This window comes from Danio rerio, chromosome 16 (assembly GCF_052040795.2).
Source record: "Danio rerio strain M-AB ecotype USA chromosome 16, GRCz13ab, whole genome shotgun sequence".
NCBI lineage: Eukaryota > Metazoa > Chordata > Actinopteri > Cypriniformes > Danionidae > Danio > Danio rerio.
In genome coordinates this window covers 41,505,601-41,525,623 of record NC_141036.1, presented here as the reverse complement: position 1 = coordinate 41,525,623, position 20,023 = coordinate 41,505,601, and the positions used below count along the sequence as shown (strand labels likewise).

The 20,023-nt window shown below is 32.8% G+C and overlaps 1 protein-coding gene across 3 annotated transcripts in view; it reads right to left on the bottom strand.

Moving 5' to 3' along the window:
* LOC141375048 (uncharacterized) overlaps positions 1-20,023 on the bottom strand; it is a 46,365-nt gene that overhangs the window by 5,668 nt on the left and 20,674 nt on the right. The window contains exons 5-6 of one of the 3 annotated variants that reach the window (XR_015945023.1): positions 6,247-6,334; positions 5,968-6,115 (exon numbers count right to left, since the gene is read on the bottom strand). The exons of the other annotated variants lie outside the window; for them this stretch is intronic. The gene's annotated coding sequence lies outside the window, so the exon portion shown is untranslated. The remainder of the gene's footprint in view (positions 1-5,967; positions 6,116-6,246; positions 6,335-20,023) is intronic. 3 annotated transcript variants of the gene reach the window in all.

The following is a 20,023-nucleotide window of genomic DNA, read 5'->3' as shown; positions in this document are numbered from 1 at the left end:
TAAAGCATAGACACTGAGGAGAAATGAAAGAACATAATAGTGAGTTCAAAAATTATATAGTTAATATTTTATGTACTTAAAAGGTAATTGAGAATTAAAAATTGCATTTCAGATAGGAAAAATGCTTAAAGTAAACAAACATGTAGAGGTAAAATAGTACTATGAACTTGAAGCTATTGCAGTAAGGATTTTGAACAGGTATATTAGACATTAGGCCACCATATAGTACTGTTGAATTAAAACAGGTATGGAAATGTTAGAGAAATTAAAATAGTGTAAGATGTAATGTAACTAGTGAGGAAACACTAGAATAAGATTAGGAAAAATAAGTGAAGCACAATCTGAAGCCAAAGAAATTAATTATAAGAACATTTAACAAATAGAAAATTAAGCATATTTACATATGATAAAAATGATTGAGAATGAAAAATAATTAGAGAAAATAAGTTGTTAAACTACAAAAGGAGTCTTTATTTGATGAATGAAAAAATGGAAAAAAATATATATATATATATATATTTTATTAAGTCATGAGCTAAATTCTATATATATTAATTAAGAAGACATAGGGATGAACTTTGGGGGACTGTAGTCTTGTACCTACCAGACATCTCTGAGTACACTGGCAAATGGAAAGGTGTTTGAAAAACACAATGAGCAAAATGGCTGTTGACACTTGTGACATGCTACAGCAGTGATGCAGGCACTGCATACTCAGGTTTTACTGAGGACTGAAAAAGCTACATTTTAAGATGAAACTTTAAATGTGTATTGTTAAATAATATATTATGATGAATGTTAAATAATTTAGGTTTAAGTTTCAATTGGTTTAATCAAAAAGTTCCTTAAACATAGAATGATAAATTACAATGCAGCAGACTAACTAAAGAAAAAGAAAAAGCTTTTGATAAGGCAATAATATCTAAGCATAATATTATTGTGAATGACCTAAATCAAGATTGGATATTGAAAACTGGAAAAATTCAAATCTAGAAAAATTATTTATAGTTAAAGAGAAGATTGAAACAACAATTTTAATGAATTCATAGGACATGATAAGGTCAAAAAGTAACAGTTCTAAATTACTATAAGAAAAATTGAAAGAGAAAAGTGTTTAAGAAAAAGATATTGTTTCACATGAAAACATATGTGAAAAATAATTTGAAAAAAAATATTAAGGAATAATAGTTAAAACAGAGCAAAGAGAAATTTACAAAACATACAGTAAGTTTTAGTCAGCTGATAAAAAAGTGCATCAAAATTGTATGAACAACTAGTTTAATGAGAATGCCTTAAGAAATAAATGTTAGCCAAAAGACAGTACCATAAATTAGGACGAAAAAGGAATTAATATATAGCTCTGAAAATTGATTAGTAAAAGAAAGAAGTGTCAAATTCCAACTAAATGATTGTCATTACAGGACTGAGATGCAGATAAAATCAGCCAGCATAGTCAGGGTTAAAATTAAATCAGATGTAGATTTGCCCATAAAGAAAACCACTAAATGCTGAAATAGGTATTAAACACTATTGAAAAGTTTGTGTAAAAATAGGAGCACTAATAGAAACATCTAGATAATGTAATATGCAATCTGTCCTAGACATTTCTATTTAAATTTAAAGTAGTAATAAATTATAAGTAACTAATAATATTTAATTGAAGTTAATTTGATAGTTAAAATAAATGGTTAATCAAGACAGATAAAAGAGGCTTAATGTTTAGGTTATGATTTAAGAAAATCAATAAGAAAAGATTTTCCAGCTGAAGTTAATATTGTATGTAAAGATATGTTCTTTTGGATGGTAAATATTTTAAGTGGTTTGGTTTCTATTGAGTTTATTTTAGGTAACTACCAGAGGAGGGTAGAAACTTATTTGTACTCGTGTAGCTTGGTGAATAGCATATACTGTATACACCAGAATGCATAAAGGGTTATAATAAGGGAGAAGATCATAGTATGGACACTGTCACAATATGTGGATGATTGAATTATCTACAGCTTCACAGAGCTCTAGTTTAATTAAAAGACTTGAGTGGAGACCATTGCTCCAAACAGTGAGATGATGACTGTTTTTGGTGTTGACTAGATAGAGAATTATTCTGTAAACAAGCACTGTTAAGAAACTATGATGAGTAGATGATTGGAGTAATACTAGAAGCAAATTATGAAGCAGGAACAGTTATTACATCTGTGACAAGAGAAGTATTTCCTAAATTTCGAAATGCCTTCAGAAATAAGTTCATAATGGGTTTGCATTCATGAAATTAATGAATGATCAATAAATAAAAACATCTAAAGAAGTATGAAAAATTATGAATAAAGCAAAAGAGAGAATAATTGTATTATGCTCAGTTACCAGAAATGGCTGAAAGAGGTGAAGATGATCCATCAAGACCAACGCTCAATGAAATATTTGAAAATAATAAACTTAATGGGATTAATGTGTTTACAAGTGCATTGGTAAGTGATGGCATGGAAACTGACAGAAACAAGCATCTAACACCGCATCGCATGAACTGCTATTGGGTCGACCCTTGAAAGAAACCTTGCAAGAAACCGCATGACCCTTGCAAGAAACCACATGAAACTTTGCATAAAACCTGGCATATAATCTCACATATAACCATGCACATAACCTCTTGGAATGGTTTGCAAAGATGTCTAATGCAGTAGGGACTTTTATGAAGAAACAAATAATTGCCATGTGCAAAGCGATATCTGTGCAGGAAACCAGAAAGGAGCCATGTGAGAGAGCAGAGATATAAGGTCCAATTGGTCCAGCTGATCGAGTCTATCTGTGGATGCTCTGGAGAGCTCAGGAGGAAAGGACCATATCTGGATGAGGGCAAATCCAACAGCTGCCAAAGGGGATGCCATTGATGAGGTACCAATGCCTCAAAGGAGCGAAAGGGAACAACTCCAGCAAAAGAAAAGCTGACTGGAAACAGAGGAGCCTGAATATTCCAAAGCTCTTAACTACTAAGTGCCACGTGTGGAAGCAAGAGTTTATCAGAGCAAAGAAAAGAGTGATTCTGATAATGTGCCTGAATACAACATACAGAAGTGTCACAAATCAAGGGATGATGAATGCACAACTGCAGATTCCAGAACTCAGACTCTCAACCACACATCTCCATTAACATCTATTAAAGTCAAGTGAAGATGCTGATAGCTCAGAAGAAGAGAAACAAGGATGAGGAAAGATCAAGATCAACATTTGATGCTTTTTACATTTGCATATTGATTTTGTTTGCATATTGCTTTCATGGTACCTATATATAATATCACTTCAGTATATTCTACATGAGTGTGAAAACTAGCAGCTAGCACTGAACCAACTGAATACTTATGCTTAAAACATTGTTGTCTTTGATGTGTTAAGAGAAAAAGAGAGTACAGTCTTTTACTTCCTTCAAATCAAAAAAGAAAGGGGAGATGTTTGGCTGGACTTCTGTCAAAGTACAGTGGCATAATCTAGTCAATTGATAACAGCTATGTGGCTAATTTCAGACACTAGATAGAGGTAATTAAGAGAACTGGATTATGAAATTGCACTTTGGGGTTAAAAGACAATAATATTAAGACTAAAGTCTTAAGAGGAGGGATTGAAGAAGATTTTATTCTCTCTGTATGAAGTATTTTCTAAGTGTAAAGCAGTTAATTTTCTCTTCACAAAATGTATGTAGTGTTTGCAGCAAACATGCCAGCCTGTGTTAAAAATACAGTGATATGTCTGTGTAAGATGAGTATGCCTGCACAGGAGCAACACAGAGACTTCAGAATGCTCTGGGGTCTGCTCTGCTCTTTCTCGGCTTTATTATGGAGAATAAAGTCTATTTTCTGATATTCAAAACCTCTGGTCTGATAATTTGTAATTGATGAGAAGTCAATTTTTACGACATGAGCTACTAGCCCGACAGTGGAAACGCGACATGATTTCGGTCTAATTTCTCAACCTCCCGGGCTATTGGCCCGGCCCGGCCCGATTAAAGCCCTGGCTCGCACTGGCCCGATAGTGGAAATGCGGCTATTGAGTGAAATGAAGCTCGTCTTCCTTGTGTTTGGGGATGGCTTATACGAGTGTCTGCTGATGAGCTCCAGCTGGGATCGATCCGTGCTGATTAAGTGACAGCTGGGGTGAATCCGGGACCAAGGCGACGTGGCATCAGCATACTCGCCACAAGGATTGGGTACCGAAACCTGCTAGGTAACCGATACGTACCATTATTAAATCAGCGTATGAATTTCAGTGCCTAATTTTGGTGCTGCAGCAAGGACGTTACGCCTGTTTCACACCACAAGCGAAAGTAGCGCATGAGCAGCGCGTATGGAGAGCAGAAGCAGCACACAGCCGTTTGCCTTTCACAACAGCTGCGTCTGCAGCGCGCAGCTCTCCGGCAGCTGCTGCAGAGATCAATCTATCTCTATGTCTATTCTATCTAGTTATGAACAGCTCTCGGGTGGAATAACTTGAGTGAACATAAAACAAAACTTTCTTCCTCAGTTTCAGCAGCACAGCACAGCACACAGCGAGCTCACATCATCCAGCATGCGTGTCGAACTACACTACCCACAATACACTTCGCTATGGACTACAACTCCCATAAATAGCTAGTCTTAAACCGCCCACTCCCCTCTCCTGCAACACTAGCGTGCAACTTAAGCAAAACTGATACTAAAATTGTTTTACATTTGGTTTTGTAGTTCGGGCCTAAATAAATGTTTGTTGCAGTTTTTTATCGTTTTAAGTTCATTTGAATGACTATATATAAATCAGTTGATATTTTTAACGCATTTATTGAGTAAAATTTTTACTGTCATTCAATGTGTTTAGGTCATTATTAATGCACGAAATAAACAATAAAAAATAGCACTTATTATTACTCCAGAATAATTATTTTTTAGGAAACAGTGTAAACACTTTCAGAAACATTATTGTAAATGAATGGGAGGGCAAAATAAATCGACTTCAGCTGTAGGCCTGTTAAAGTTTACAGGTGCAGCAATGTGCCTTGATGTACTTGAATGCTAGAAATGTGTTCTCCAACACCCGTATAACGTTACTTGTCAAATAAATAAACAAGGAAGATTATTTTGAGTTTAAGTTATTTAATTATCTTGTTTATGAAGACTGCAGAGTGATGCATGAACAAAAATGACTATGAATAATGTTAAGTATTTTGTGATATATATGTTAAAATGTGCTCCTAAAAGTACGTGGCCCCTGCCCGCCCCCACAGGTTAATAGTAAGCTAATGTAATTTCATAATGCAAATCTTAAATTCATGCTAACCAACAAATGATCAAAGGAAATGTATTAATGTAATACAGTATGAATTTATGTTTACTTTAAACTGTAATCATATTGTTCTGTTAAAATTATTTTTAAAAATATTTTGTCAAATAAAATTATTTTGTAGAGTCATCCACTATCATTTTGGGGCTAAAAAGTATCGATTCAGGCACCGTTTTGGCACCGGTATCGTTTTAAAAGTATCGATTAGGCACCGGTATCGAAAAAACCCAAACGATGCCCAACCCTACTCGCCACATTATGTTTTTGGTTCCTTTCGGGGCATTGATAAATGCTTATCCAGTAAATCTATGGGAGGATCAGAAAGCTCTTGGATTAAGTCCAAATTATCTTTATTTGTGTTCTGAAGATAAACAAAGATCTTATGGGTTTGGAACAACATTAGGGTAATTAATGACAGAATTTTCATTTTTTGGTGAACTAATCTTTTAGGATCAACTGAAATTACTCAACAGTTTTCTTCAGAAAAATGAGCATGTCTGCTTTTTCAGGAGACAGACAAGCCCGCTCCTGGCTGATAATGTCCCCAGCAGTGGAAAATGTACGCTCTGAGGTTGTGGATGATGCTTGCATGCAAAGATACCTTGATGCCAATTCTGAAAGCATTGGCAGAGTGTCATTTATGTCCCACCACCAGTTTACTGGACTTACTGAGGACAGTGTAGACGGAAGCAGTCTGTACTTATTTATTATCTCTATATCTCCTCTGTAGTGCTGCTGACGCTGGTCTGCATTCTTGCTTCAATTGCCATGTCCTCCACAGCAAACAGCTCCTCAAGGCAGAAAGCTTTGGAATCTTCTATTAACAAATGAGTAAAGAAATAAAGACAAATATAAAACTATATAAAAAATAAATTCAAACAAGTTAATTTTCTTCTGAATTAAGTAAAATTAAATAGGAAAAAATAGGATTTCTTTATATTTTCTTACTAGTGCTGTTGTTGCAGATGCACTGTCTTCATCAGAGATGTCATTTCGGTTACCTGCTAAATGCCTGTTCTATCTGCTCAGTCGGAGTCTATATTCAATAAAAAACTAGGTCACACTGAAGAAGATTTCTATTCTCTCTGTATGAAGTATTTTCTAAGTGTAAAGCAGTTAATTTTCTCTTCACAAAATGTATGTAGTGTTTGCAGCAAACATGCCAGCCTGTGTTAAAAATACAGTGATATGTCTGTGTAAGATGAGTATGCCTGCACAGGAGCAACACTAGGAGAAGGCTGAGTGACTGATTGTGTAGAATAACTGAATATGTAAAGCACTGATTATTTATGTTAAATACTTGTATGAAGCTATATGTGTCAGAAGTTAGAATGAGTAACATATTATCAAGTTATTATCCTATCATAACAATGTATGTAAACACTTAGTTCCTTTGCATAAGTTGCATCTATACTTTGCTGACATAGACCTGTAACATCTCTGTTGACATGAGCTAGTGGGCTGAGAGCAAAGAATAGCAGGACCCCTTAGACTAAAAACCTATTCAAAAATGGTCAAGAGTTAAAAAGAGACTTAGGGGTGTGTCAAATAATCCTGTATAAAAATTGTAACAAACACACTGAAACTTTAGAAGGTGCAGGAGAGACTTTGGAAGGTGTCCAGGAGAGACTTCAGAATGCTCTGGGGTCTGCTCTGCTCTTTCTCGGCTTTATTATGGAGAAGAAAGTCTATTTTCTGATATTCAAAACCTCTGGTCTGATAATTTGTAATTAATGAGAAGTCAATATTTACCACAAATGGCGCCCAACGTGGTGCTGGACAGAGACGAACGGGTGACACTGGACATGCTGGGGCTTGGAGGAATAACACAAATATGTGGCCACGATAAAAAACGGTAAGCAATTTTAAGCTTATACGTTTGTGTTTTTTCTACCAAGGACCTGCTTGTAACGGTAAAAAAGTCACTTGAACTGTTTCTCCAGCTATAACGAACTACAAGTAAAACTAAAAAAGTAAAAGTAAACATAAAAAGTAAAGATATAAAAGGAAAACAAAGGGGTTTTGAATACCAGGAGAAAATAACAATTTGCATGCAAATGATCTGTGTTTTCCTATGAGGGCCTTGACGGATAGGATAAACGTTAACTAGTAACTGTTACTCATGTTTGGGAAATTTTTTAATATTATGAAGAATATGCATAGAGCATTTTTAAGTTTTAAGAGGAAGTTCTTAAAGTGTGGTGACAATTAATAAGTTAAAACAGATTAAGGTATAGAGAGAAGCGCGCAAAGACCTCGGAGTACCCGTTCTGTTTTAATAATAATAAATAATATTATTCAGGAGGCTGGGGGAAAAAAGGCACAAATCCTGTGAAATGCTATTTTTACTGAAGAACAGTAAAGACGGAAGCAGAAGTAACAGGTCACTCAAGAGGAGTGTAGTGGAGAATTCTGTGGTTATAGCTCTAAGGTTAGAGGCTGCTCGGACAGGTCACTCAAGAGGAGTGAGGTGTATTTATGTAATTGTAAGTAGTTGTGTATTTGTCTATGTTGCTGGGGTGCTTAGAAGCCTTCAACTTTGATCTAGAGAAACTAGAATAGAGGTGAGGTTCAGGTTACACAGTGTAAGAGATGAGTTAGACTGAGTGAGAAGTATGATTGTGCTTAGAAGTATGTTTGCAATAAGAGTGAGTTTAAAAGAATTATCATTTTATATTATAATATAAAAGAAGGATTGCATATGTTGTGTGATTTAAGAACAATAAGATAGAGAGTGACGCAGTTTAGGGAAGAGATTGTGATACAGAGGAGGTTTAAGCCTAATAAAGTTAATTGAGATCATATTGCATTTGAAAGACACAGACTAAAAACAAGAATATACGAGTTAAACATTTTTCTGAATAATCTCTGTGTGTTTGAAGTGTTTTTAAGTATGAACTATAGGCAGAGAGGGGACTGAAATTCCTGACATGTCGACAGTCTGGAAGAAGGTCTGCTTCAGGAGTGGTAAGAATCTGTCTATTTTAAGAACAAAAGTTTCACAGGACAGAAAGAAGCTAAAGAGTAAAGATATATTATAAGGTATTAAATAAATAGAAATATTATAAAGTAATGAATAAGATAAATGAAATAAGAAAATATTAATGATAGAATAAGATTTAATAAATAAAAAGTGTTAATAAAAATGCAACTGGAAGTTAGACTAATAAATATTAAGAAATTCAAAAATTGAAGCATAGAAATATCTACATATGGAGATTAATAGTTATATTGATCAGGAAATAAATTTACTAAATCAGTATGAATAAAAATAGATAAGTTGATGATTTGAGTAAATAAAGAATTAGAAGAGAAAACTTTAATAAATATGGATTAATTGAAGAGTTAATGATCAAATGTTTAAGGAAAATAAGTTTAAAGAAAAATGAATTAGGAAAATCTAAGAGACAAAAATGCTAATTTTTAAAAAGGGAAAAGAAGCATAGGAAAATGGAGAAAAAAGAAGTTCAAACATTGTTTAATAGAATTAAAAGAGAAGATGTTTAATATATATATATATATATATATATATATATATATATATATATATATATATATATATATATATATATATATATATTAAACAGATAAAATAAAAATTAGAAAAAAACAGTAACATTTAAAAGAAACTAAGATTTGGCTTTAAAAGATAAAATTATGTTTAAGTGCAATAAAAAATTGTTGTGGAGTAAGTTGACTGTTGTCATCTGTTTTAAAGTCAGCTACAGGCTGTCATCTGAGCCAACAGCTATTTGTAGTAAAAGCAGCGAGTCAGATGTAAAGCATAGACACTGAGGAGAAATGAAAGAACATAATAGTGAGTTCAAAAATTATATAGTTCATATTTTATGTACTTAAAAGGTAATTGAGAATTAAAAATTGCATTTCAGATAGTAAAAATGCTTAAAGTAAACAAACATGTAGAGGTAAAATAGTACTATGAACTTGAAGCTATTGCAGTAAGGATTTTGAACAGGTATATTAGACATTTGGCCACCATATAGTACTGTTGAATTAAAACAGGTATGGAAATGTTAGAGAAATTAAAATAGTGTAAGATGTAATGTAACTAGTGAGGAAAAACTAGAATAAGATTAGGAAAAATAAGTGAAGCACAATCTAAAGCCAAAAAAAATTAATTATAAGAACATTTAACAAATAGAAAATTAAGCATATTTACATATGATAAAAATGATTGAGAATTAGAAAAAATAAGTTGTTAAACAGCAAACAAAAATAGATAAATAAATTAATTAATTAAAAAAAATTGGATAAAAGGAGTCTTTATTTGATGAAGGAAAAAATGGGAAAAAAATAATTTATTAAGTCATGAGCTAAATTCTATATATATTAATTAAGAGGACGTATGGATGAACTTTGGGGGACTGTAGTCTCGTACCTACCAGACATCTCTGAGTACACTGGCAAATGGAAAGGTGTGTGAAAAAACACAAAGCAAAATGGCTGTGGACACTTTTGACATGAACTTTTTGCCCAGGATTTACTGAGGACTGAAAAAGCTACATTTGTTCAGAGACATTCAAAAGAGACACTAACAAGAGACTGATGAACTGATCAAAAAGAAAAAACTCTCCACCAGAACTTTACATCAGCTGAGTCAAAGAAAGAAGCCAGCCCAAAGAGAGAGGGGGAAACACTGTGCCCTGATATGAAGGAAGTTCAGGACAACATAGAAAAGACTGTTGCACCAATCTGGAGCTAGTTGTCTCAGGTTGCGAGGGGGGATAGCCTGACAGTCCATCTCAAAGTAGCTCCTAGTCCAAATTACGTTCAAGCATTACAGAAGGAAAATTAAGAACAAAAGTTTAGCTACCCATTCTTGTATCAAATCAGACTCCTGTCAATTTTAGAGAAATTATTATCATGCAAATTTGTAAATAAAAAAAAATAAAAAATAAAAAAAAGTGTTATAAGGTAATTTTAAGGTGAAACTTTAAATGATGAAATTATATATTATGATGAATGGTAAATAATTTGAGTTTAAGTTTCAGTAGGCTTAATAAAAGTTCCTTAAACATAGAAGGATAAATTACAATACAGGGTGGTGACTAAAGAAAAAGCTTTTTGATAAGGCAATACATAATTTGGAGAATAAATAAGAATGGAACTAAGTATTTAAGTTCAAATCAAGTAAAGGAAAATCTTAACATAATTGTATTGTGAATGGCCTAAATCAATATTGGATAGTGAAAACTGGAAAAATTCAAATCTAGAAAAATGATTTATAGTTAAAGGAAAGATTGAAATAACAATTTGAAATAAATTCATAGGACATAAGGTCAGAAAGTAACAGTTCTAAATTGCTATGAGAAAAATTGAAAGAGAACAGTGTTTAAGAAAAAGATAATATTTTACATGAAAACATATGTGAAAAATAATTAGAAAAAAAATTAAGGAATAATAATTAAAACAGAGAGAAATTTACAAAGCATACAGTAAGTTTTAGCCAGCTGATAAAAAAGTGCATCAAAATTGTATAAACAACTAGTTTAATGGGAGTGCCTTAGGAAATAATTATGAGCCAAAAGAAAATAACTCAAAGATAAAAAAGGAATTAATATATATATCAGAAAATAAATTAGTAAAGGAAAGAAGTGTCAAATTCCAACTAAATGATTGTCATTACAGGACTGAGATGCAGATGAAATCAGCCAGCACAGTGAGGGTTCAAATTAAATCAGATGTAGATCTGCCCAGAAATAAAAAACACTAGATGCAGAAATAGGGATTAAACACTATTGAAAAGTTTGTGTAAAAATAGGAGCATTAATAGAAACATTGACTGTAATATACAATCTGTCCTAGACATTTCTATTTAAATTTAAAGTAGTAATAAATGTATAAATGACTAATAATTTTTGATGGAATCTAAAGGCAATAATTACATATGAAGACAAAACAAGATTATGTTTAGGTTATGATTTAAGAAAATCAATAGGAGAAGATTTTCCAGCTGAAGTTTATATTGTATGTGAAGATACAGTAGGTGAGAGTTCAAAGTGGCTATTAACGCCGCGGCTTGTACCGCCGCCGTTTGAAATAGGTGCCGCTCTGTTTTTAGTGTATGACCGCAGTTTGTGAATGAGCCGCCAGGGGGCGCAAAGGGACGGGATGCGAACGGACAGAAATAGCCCATACAGCTACTGTGCTTGTAAATGATATTAAACAATAAGTCAAAGCATTATAATTCCTTCATTAATCATTTAAAATTTGTTAACACGCTTTATTGTAAACTTTTTAAGTGCAAAGAGGATTTGTTTTGGAAAATAGAATTGAAGAAGTAAAGACAACTAAAATGAAAGCACAAACATTTAGTACAAATAAGTAGTCTTAAATAAATAAATAAAGCAGCCTAAATATAGAAAGATGTTCAGTGTTTGCTATTTTGATAGGACTAAGACAAGACATTTTCATTTATGTTTTATTTCTGTTTTTATTTCCATTTTCGTTGTTGATTATATTTTACTATCTCATTTATGCCATAACAATTGTACATAAACGAATAATAAACGAATAATGAAAATAAATGAATAATGAAAATAGGCCTAAATAAATTATTTATTTAAAGACATTGCCGTACAGTACGTGAAACACTGAGAAAAATAAATTGACCTACCTTAAGCAGATCACTAAAAGTATAATAAAAATATTTTTATATATTATATATATTTATATATTATTTTATTTTTAATAATTTAGTTTCAGTTCTGTTCAGTTTTTTTTTTTTTTTTTTTTTACTTATGGCTCAGTATGTTTTGTATTTTAACTTCATATTCAGTCACCTTGCATATGTGTGTGAAATATAATGCCGCATAACCGCGGAAAAAGAAGAAAAAGCTGTCAAAGGTTAGAGCTAATTCATCAAAATTAGCTATATTAAAATACAGCATTTATGTTAATACTGGCAGAATGTGAACAAACTCAAGGCTAAGATATGCGCTTGCCTTTTAATGCATTTGCGGCCTTTTTATAGGCTACAGGCAACTATGTATAATAATGTTTTTTTTTTCTTTTTTTTGTATGGTAAAGGACAATGCACATTATGTTATTGATGTAAACTTAGGCTAAAACTTACCATTGATAAACGTGACCTACCTCAAGCAGATCACTTAAAGTATAAAAAAAATAAAGTAGGCTATATATATATATATATATATTCTTAATAAACTTCACAGCCACAAATATAAAAAACACAACTTGTATTAAAACTGGGCGAGGATTAGAAAGAATACGATGCTTGTTATATAATTTAAATTTTGATTCCAATTTCTGCAAGCACATTTTTTCACTCGCTACTCTGCCAGAAACTTCGCCGCCGGAGAGCACCTCAATAATGTAAACATTTGTTTAAAGATGGAGCGCAAGATGTGCCGAGTGGCAACATGTGAAGAACGATGGCAAAGCTAAGTGTGATTATTGTAATAAACTAAGTTATAAAGCAGAGTCCCGACCAACAGGACTAAGCATATGCGGTTGGCTCATTCTTCACGAATATAGAATTAAAATAATGGCGCGTTAGGTTCACAAAGCAGCGCATTCTCTCCGCCTCATCGTTTAACCAGCGGGACACGCTGCTGAAGCAGGAGAGACACTCCGTCATTCATAATCTTAGCTGATGTATCGGAGTCGAATGAATATATCAAAGAGGAATTTTCTTTTAACAGTCCCGATATGTTTAATCTTTTTATTTATTTTTTTTTTCGTGTCATTTCTCTTCAGCAAATTATATATATTTTTAAAGCTGCTTGATTCTTTTAAAACCGAAAGCAGAGCCCGTGGTGTTTTTCCATAAGATACTCCTTTATGAATGTTTTAATTTTTTATTAAAGTCTTTAATGTGCATTTTGATAGTTTTATTTTATTTCAAGCAGCATCTAAATGCGAATTTATCCTCAAAACTTGGCATGAGAGCGATGCAAGTCATGTGTGGCATAATTGCCTTTTTTCCCTGCGCGTGCGAGATCAATTTCTGATATTTTTGCAACTAAAATAAAAGCATAAACATTCAGTACAAATAAGTAGTCTTAAATAAATAAATAAATAAATAAATGAATAAAGCTGTCTTTTAACCTAAATATAGAGAGATGTTCAGTGTTTGCTATTTTGACAGGACTAAGACAAGACTTTTTCATTTATGTTTTTATTTCTGTTTTTACTTACATTTTCGTTGTTGTATATAGTTTACTATCTCATTTTATGTCTCAACAATTGTAGATAATAATAAACGAATAATGAAAATTAATGAATAATGAAAATAGGCCTAGATATATTATTTATTTAAAGACATTGCCGACATTGAGCTTAAGTTGAATGCAGCTTCATCAAAAGCAAAAAATAAATAAATAAATAAATTGACCTATTTTAAGCAGATTATAATAAAAATATTTTTTGCCGCAGGACATAAATTAAGTCTAGCAGGTTTATTTTTTAATAATTTAGTTTCAGTTCAGCTTTTTTTTTTTTTCAAAACGTCAATGTTCTCCTTTAAAGTAGCTATAACTGTTGTTTTGTTTTGTTTTTTTACTTAATGGCTCAGTATGTTTTGTATTTGAATTTCAATTTCAGTCACCTTGCATATGCGTGTGAAATATAATGCAAGCATAACCGCTGAAAAAGAAGAAAAAGCTGTCAGTTAGAGCTAATTCATCGAAATAAGCTATATTAAAATACAGCATGCATGTTAATACAGGCAGAATGTGAACAAACTCAAGGTACGGCTAATATGCGCTTGCTTTTTAATGCATTTAAAAAGATTTGCGGCCATTTTATAGGCTACAGGCTATGGTGTATAACAATGTTTTTTTTTTTTTTATTTGTATGGTAAAGGACAATGCACATTGATTTGAAACTTTTATTGCATTTTTATGTCCTGTAAATAATAAAAGTTGAATCAGATTAATAAAATCGAATCTGAATACCTGCAAACGGGGCCACGGTTACTTTTTTTTCACTGACTGGCATGACTGGCAAACGCGTCAGAAAAAAAACTGCTGAATCTCTGCAAATATTTGGTTAACTTATAAAACAAATGTATGGTTTAGTGATGTTAGTAATGCATAAAAAAATGCAAAGCAGAATTATTAAAGTTATTATTTCATTGATCTGAACATAACCATTTATAGTATAATTACTAACCCGTCGTCTAAAATATTAAAATAATAGTCTATTATTTTATTCGTGGCTAGAGCTTGATTAAATTGATTAACAAGCCATGTGCTTTTGTTTGTTTGTTCTCGGCACTGGGTATACGCAAAACATTTTCTAAAATGTCAAGCAGTATTGTCTATAGCTTTAATTAATTCAAAATATTAAAAATAACAATAATAAAATTATAAAAATACAAAGATAAATAGAGCAGCATTTTGCTAATTATAATAGTCCTTTATATTTATATACATGTATTTTTGCATATTCGTTATTTCACTTGATGCATTCGTTATTTAATGTTTGAATACTGAAATAAAAAGCCATCGTTTAAAAGGTTATTTCACCATCAAAATGTAGCCTGTTATATGTATCATTAAGGTTTTATATAAAACTGCTGTGCAGTGTAAATGGGACCTTAATACAGTTTAAAGCGAAGTTGTCTGTAAGGATGATGGGCATGGCATGTCTATTGTTGTGGCTCGCGTTGTGAATATTAGAAAATAACTGTCGGGTGAAGGCTTTATGGTCGTGCGGAATTGTCTGCTGCTGTCATGGCTCAGCAGGCAACACCCTATTCAGCTAGGCTATGTTCGGTGTTTTTATGTACAAATTCGTTTTGGCGAATGCTAGAGCGTAATACAGATATTTTAAATAACAAGTAGTTCAGTCCAGAAGTTGCTGTGCATAGAAACATTCATTTTCATAAGGCCCCATATTTAATGCGGTTTGGTTTTAAAACGCATAGGTTTTGCTACGGTTACACCATCCGTCCTCGGGAGTTTTGGATTTTGTGTAACCATGTTTGTGGAAAACACTTGAGGGTGGAGACATACCCCTTCCCCCATCTCATAACCAAAAGCTTGTCTTTCAGGTGTTAATGGGCATCAGTGAGACCGAAATCATGTCGCATTTCCACTGTCGGTCTATAGCTCGCATCGCGTAACGCAAACCCAGCCCCCAGAACGTCCCCCGACTGTTGGAATCGTGCATCCGTTAATAACTCGGTAGAAAATGTATTTTATAACATCCTCATTTAGACACAGTCAAACATTCAGCCCAAATGCACTGGAGAGACCTGAAACGTGTTCCCAAAAATGTTCTGTTTGCACAATTTGATTATTATCATCATATCCAAATACTTTATAAATAATATTCTAAACCTTCTCTGGTGTTTATTGTTTTTAGAAAATATCTAAAATCTTTTAAAAGAAAATATCTTGTAAAATAAAAGTTTGATTTGGCTTTAACGGTTTTATTTATGTAGGCTATATAGGCCTACCTAAACTGTTATAGCTTGATTTTGCTTGTTTTATATTGGTTTATTTATTTAATGCGATTTTATTATATCCGATAATGTAATTCTTTAAATTATATTTCAATGTGGCTGAGGCTTATCAAGATATGACACTTGTTTTGAGTCTACAAAAGGTAATTTGTAAAGTTTTATGTCTTTCTGTTGTATTCATATGGTGTATTATCTGCAAAATAAATAACAAAAAGAAAGAAGCCGCTAGCAGCATCAACAGAGCTGTGAAGAGAGCGCTCTTTTGCTCGGTCTCTCACACACAACCTTTATGTCTGCCGTGTCTTTGTGTAGATTATTATGCGTTATTGAAACATCAAGGGGGACGCAGCAAAATCACTTATACATTAAAATTGTATTATTCTATGCAACAGCCTTACATTTAAAACGGAAACATAAGGGCGATTATAAGCAAAAAGACCTCAGCCTATAAGTCTAGATGTTTTCTTTTCCTTTTTTATTTATTTGTTTATGTGTTTGGCACATGTGTGCGATAGAAAAACTAGTGTAATTACGGCAAGCCATCTTTCCCAGACTCGGGGCAAATTCCGCCTTTCCTTTTACTCCGTCCCGAAGCCCCAGCTGGCCCTCCTGCCATCCACTGCGTAAAACAAATACTGGATAAGTTGACGGTTCATTCCGCTGTGGCGATCACAGACTAATAAAGGGACTAAACCGAAAAAAAAAATAATGAATGATGAATGAATGAATAAATTAATAATAATAAAATAAAAATATGGTAATAATAAACACAAATGCCGCGTAAGCGGTCTTTTTTATTTTTAGAGATGGTACATTTGAATTGCCTTCAAATGATGGATCTGCGACAGAGAAACTAGGGGTTTTGGGGGACATGCATCACTATATCCTTTTTTCCCCAAACTGTGCATAGTTCAGCTGCAAGTTACTGTACGTCTTTTTTTGAAAAAGCACCCCATGTCCGCTAGTGCCGCGCGCCTCTTTCTCTGGGCAAAAATGAGTTGATTTTTAAAATAATAAATATATAGATTAATTAAATTTTCAGCAAAAGAGACATTTATTTCATATTTCACTATGCATTTCATCTGATCTTTATAGCTTAATTAAACACATATTGTCAAAACCCACACATAGGCCTATTGTATGAAAATGAAAAGGGCATTTTTTGTTATTATTAGACTATTATTTGTTATTTGTTGCCTAGGCTATTTTCACATTTGAGGTGCTTTATTGGCATGACAAGTAACTGTACATTCGTTTTGCCAAAGCAGTGCGCGTCTCACAAACAAGACAGTGCAAAAAGGGCAGTAGTGAAAACAAATATGAAAATAACATATAATAAAAAAAGATTAATAAAAATAAAAATAGAATAAAAAAAATAATAATAAAAATAGATTTTTGATAACATTAAACAGGATAAAGGTAATAATAGTAGCCTATTATCAAAAGTAAGTCCACATAAAGAGTTCCAGTATTTGTGTGTTGGAGACAGGAGCGGGTATTGTTGGGTGAACACACAGCAGCACACACACTCCCCCAGTAAGATGGGTTCTGTTCGACAGGGACTCAAAGTTGTTTTGTATGTGTTGGATTATCGGGTAGAATTTCTCCCGGATCTCGGAGTATTTAGTGCACTCAGTTAGGATATGCAGCTCCGTCTCAATCAGCTGCTGAGGGCACAGCCGCTTCTCCACCGGCAGCCATGTTTTTTTTGTGCCGGCCCGTCTTTACGGCTAGCTGATGTCCGCTGCCCGCTTCTAACATGTTAGAAAATACTGCAAATCAAGCTGTCGGTATCTCCCCGCGGTTGAAATTGTTCGTTATTCGGAAAAAAAGAAGAATAAATATCAGCGCGCAGTAGTTGCTTTCTAGATCATTTTAGGCCTATATTCAGCTGTTTTAATCTTGCAATTCTGATAATTAGAGATAATGTCTGTTTTTATCAACTTGTCTGTCATTTATTTCTCATTTGCTACTTATTTTATTAATTTGTTGATGTTATTAGTCTTGTATATGCATATCTAAAATCCTTTGGCATTCAAATTTGCTTTGAACTTGAAAGAGAGAAAGAATCGGATTTTACCTGTCAGAGCACATTGCATATGCTTTTTTTGAAATAACATTTATTTAACAAATATTTTAGCACATCGAAAGTAATTAAATTACCTGTCTTTTGATTAAAACCTTTATGCAAAAAGATCAGAAAAAAAGGCAATATGCGACACATGACATGCATCGCTCTCATGCCACGTTTTGAGGATAAATTCGCTTTTAGGTGCTGCTTTGAATAAAATAAAACTATTAAAAAGCACATTAAAGACTACTCATAAATTAAAACATTCATAAAGGAGTATCTTATGAAAAAACACCAATTACCGGGGTCTGCTTTCGGTTTTAAAAGAATCAAGCAGCTTTAAAAATATAATTTGCTGAAGAGAAATGACAGGGAAAAAAAGATTGAACATATCGGGACTGTTAAAAGAACATTCCTCTTTGAAATATTCTTTCGAGTCCGACACATCAGCTAAGATTATGAACGACGGAGTGTCTCTCCTGCTTCAGTGGCGTGTCCAGCTGGTTATAAACGAGGAGGCGGAGAGAATGCGCTGCTTAGTTTCGGCTCGATATATTTAAATAAAAACTAACAACGAGTTGCTTATAACGCTCAAAAAGTTAAACTCAAATGCACAACCCTTGTTGGTTGCACCTGCGGGATGCACAATGAACCTAACGCGCCATAATTTTAATTCTATATTCGTGAAGAATGAGCCAACCGCATATGCTTAGTCCTGTTGGTCGGGACTCTGCTTTATAACTTATTAGTTTATTACAATAATCACACTTAGCTTTGCCATCGTTCTTCACCACATAGCCACTCAACACATCTTGCGGTCCATCTTTAATGTTTAGATTATTGAAGGTGCTATTGACGTTTTGAGAAAAAAATTAATAGTACTGAAACTAAATTATTAAAAATAAACTTGCGGGACTTCAGTTATGTCCTGCGGCAACATTATTTTTATTACACTTTAAGTGATCTGCTTGAGGTAGGTCACGTTTATCAATGGTAAGTTTTAGCCTAAGTTTACATCAATAACATAATGTGCATTGTCCTTTACCATACAAAAAAAAAAAAAAAACATTATTATACACCAGTTGCCTGTAGCCTATAAAAAGGCCGCAAATATTTTTAAATGCATTAAAAGGCAAGCACATAGCTTAGCCTTAGTTTGTTCACACTCTGCCTGTATTAACATAAATGCTGTATTTTAATATAGCTAATTTTGATTAATTAGCTTTAACTGACAGCCTTTTCTTCTTTTTCCGCGGTTATGCGGCATTATATTTCACACGCATATGCAAGGTGACTGAATATGAAATTAAAATACAAAACATACTGAGCCATTAAGTAAAAAAACAAAACAACAGTTATACTTTAAAGCAGAACATTGACGTTTTGAAACAAAAAACGGAACTGAAACTAAATTATTAAAAATAAACCTGCCAGACTTAATTTATGTCCTATTTTCATTATTCATTTATTTTCATTATTCGTTTATTATTATGTACTATAATTGAAACATAAAATGAGATCGTAATTATAATCAACAACGAAAATGTAAATAAAAACGTAAATTAAAAATATAAATGAACATGTCTAGTCTTAGTTCTATCAAAACAGCAAACACTACATCTCTCTATATTTAGACTAAAAGACTGCTTTATTTATTTATTTATTTATTTATTTATTTAAGACTAATTATTTGTACTGAATTTTTGTGCTTTCATTTTAGTTGTCTTTCATTTCTTCAATTCTATTTTCCAAAACGAATCCTCTTTGCACTTAATAAGTTTACAATAAACCAGGTAAACAAAATTTAAATGTAAGTTGAGGTGATCGCAAGTTCACAACTGTGAGGTGATGTGCTCTTCCGGCAGGATAATCTATATTATTTTGCTGTTTTTTATATGCGCACGTTTAAGATTTGAGATTATAACATTGCCATGATAGTCAAAGAAATCAAAACATTATTTTCACCCCAACGCAATTTAATCGGGCACTGAAGGCTAATAACTTAATTCTTATATTTGCTTTTTGACTTCTCACCATGTATCTTTTCTACAGCATAGTATAGTGTAAGAGCATGTCTATTACCAGAAAAACTAAATTAAAATTATATTTTAATTGAACACATCACATCACATACAGTAAGCTACGCCTACAGAACAGTCTGTTTAGCATTGTGAAAAGGCAAAGCTGAATATCTGTGGTTA